We start from the raw sequence: 3,038 nt of genomic DNA, 5'->3' as shown, positions 1-3,038 counted from the left end.
TATAATTTTTCCATAACCTAAATGAACCCTTGATTGTTTTGTTCATGAAGGAATAGATGTCCTAGAAACCCTAGGACTTAAATTAAATATGATCATGTCACTCTACATGAAATATGATAAGTAGAAAGCCAAGGTTCAATTGATATATGTTGTTTTATGACCTAAAATGATGCTAGGGTATGTTTCGGCCATAACTATTGTATGATGCCTTGTATGAATTTATACATAATGTTAGTCCAAGTTCACATGCTTGTATGCTTCTTTGTAGCCCTAATGAGAACTTGTTAAATTTCAGCCATGACATATGTTAAGGGCTTAAACAACTTAGGAACTAGTTCAAATGTGTCAAATGTGTTTACCTCGTTCCTTGGTAAAAATGTTATAAATATGATTTAAAGTTGTCCATGCTTTTATGTCATATGGAACCTTGTTTCACACCATAAGGTTTCAGCCATATGAAATTAGGAACTTGAGGAACTTAGAAACTAAGTTAATCATGTTTATAATGCTTCCTATGAAAATGTTATGATGATAATTTAGGTGTCACATGCTTGGATGTTGTGTTTAACCTAAATTGAGCTCTAAAGGGTTTCGGCCACAAGGGTTTAGGAAGCTTAAAACCAAGATAAATATGATACCATGTTTCCTATGATAGGATAATCACAAGATACACCCTTATGCTCAATATGTATGCTTGTGATTTATGACTTATGATATGATATGCATGCTTTTATGATATGATATGCTTTGTGCTAAAAATATGCATGCTTATGTTATGATATGTGGTTAAATTATGCATGCTTTAATGCTATGTTTAGTGCTTAAAATATGCATGCTTTCATGATATGCTATGTGGTTAAATCATGCATGCTTGATGATATGCTTTATGCTTAAGATATGCATGTTTTTATGATCTATGCCTAAGTGATGCATATTGTTATGATATGATGTATGCCTAAGTGATGCATGCCTTTATGATGTGATGTATGCCTAAGTGATGCATACCTTTATGATATAATGGATGCCTAAGTGATGCATACCTTATGATATGATGTATGCCTAAGTGATGCATACTTTTATGACATGATGTATGCCTAAGTGATACATACTTTTACGACATGATGTATGCCTAAGTGATGCATACCTTTATGATATGATGTGTGCCTAAGTGATGCATGCTTTTATGATACATGATATGTATGACATGTACTTTACTTTATATGTGAGTGGCTTGTACCAAGGGTGGGCTCCATAAGCGCCCCGGGGACTAAGGACCTCGTTAGGGATGGGCTCCTAAGTGCCCCTAGGACTAAGGGCCTAGTATGTTTGCCTCGTAGGGTTCAAGACTTGCTACCTTGGACCTACAAGGTTGCGCGCAATATGTAAGTGGTACATAGCCGGGATCCCCCTTATGTTGAGATTACTTTCAAGTATATATGTAAAAGAAAAGGGTTTTAAAGATCATGAGACATACACATGTTTTTCGGATACATGTTTTCCTAAATCATATTGCATACACCTTATGATTATGCTATGTTTCATGTTATGCTCTTGATTATGATATGCCATGATAAGGTATGATTATGTTATGTTCATGCTATACCTTATAGACATGTTTCGGCCATGGATTTGTTGATGCCTGATATGTAGATTTTGGCCAAAGATATGATGATGCCTTGATGTACATGTTTCGGCCATAGTATGATGCTTTGATATACATGTTTCGGCCATGCTTTGATATACCATGATACTTGTTTGTTATGCCATGTCTAGCTATGTTTTATGCAATGCACTATGTATATGTTTCGGCCATGGTGATGCTTGATATGCTATGACTAGTTGTGATTATATTATGATGCATGATATGCTTGAATAGAATGCTATGTTATGCCATGATTAGTTGAGATTATGACTTGTTGATGCATTCTTGATTATGTGCTGATTTTTTGCTTTAGTTAGTAGGAAAGGAACTTACTGAGCCATGAGTGCTCACAGCTTACTTTCCTTGTACCACAGATAAAGGGAAAAGCTGGATGAGCTAAAGCAGCAGCAGGAGGGGCAACGAAGATGTGTGTGGCGGTGGCTAGGCAACTAATTAAGAACCTGCTTAAAGTTTCTTTAAAGAACTATGCATTGGTATTTTATGACTTGTGATACCTAAACATGTGTGGCTTGACATTATGGTTCCACTGGATTTGATGTTATGATTTTGATGCCATGTGATAGTATAGTTCAAAAGAAATTTAAAAGAAAAGTTTTTATTAAAACTATGAAAATTATTTTAAGTCTTCCGCTGTTTTAAAAAGAAAAATTTATACGTAGAGTATCGTAGCCCCGTCCCTTAGGGTAGCAGGGAGGGCGGGCGTTATATATTCAAGATAGTAGGATGGATTTTGTGATTAGTTTCTTGTATCTTGATAAATTAATAAGTTGTGGGCTTCTATGTTGATATCCGAGGAAGGCATAGTAATAGGTGTGCTTCTGTGTAAGGACAACGTAGGTTCACGTCTAATTGATCATATTTAGATACATTTCTCAGTCCTTAGCCGGTTATCTATTGCAAGAGAGAACCGGCAACTTTCTACAAGTGTTTGGCAATTGAGGGATAAGAATTGGTGAACCATTTACATTCAAGAAATATTACAAAGAAATCGAAACTCCTAGAATCTCCCTTATCATAACCCAAAACACTAAACTCTTGTTTGTTGATCTATAATATTAGATTTGTTTACCTTCACTTTGCATTTGAAACGATTGGATAGTTGTTTAGCTAATTCGCATTGAGACATTTCTAGTGCTTATTCCAGTCCCTGTGGATACGATAATCTTTTATATTACTTGCGACATTTCCGTACACTTGCGGAGCGTGACAAGTTTTTGGCGTCATTGCCGGGGACTGCGCTATAACATTAGGAATTATCAATTGAGTTAGACTAAACATGACATTTGTTTTCCTTTCATATTGCATAGTTGTAACTAATCATTAGATTTCTGTTTTTATTTTCTTGTATAACTCTTACTTCTTGTTAATTCTTTTT

The sequence above is a fragment of the Zingiber officinale genome, unplaced genomic scaffold, assembly GCF_018446385.1.
Source record: "Zingiber officinale cultivar Zhangliang unplaced genomic scaffold, Zo_v1.1 ctg216, whole genome shotgun sequence".
Taxonomy (NCBI): domain Eukaryota; kingdom Viridiplantae; phylum Streptophyta; class Magnoliopsida; order Zingiberales; family Zingiberaceae; genus Zingiber; species Zingiber officinale.
This window is presented reverse-complemented; position numbering follows the sequence as displayed.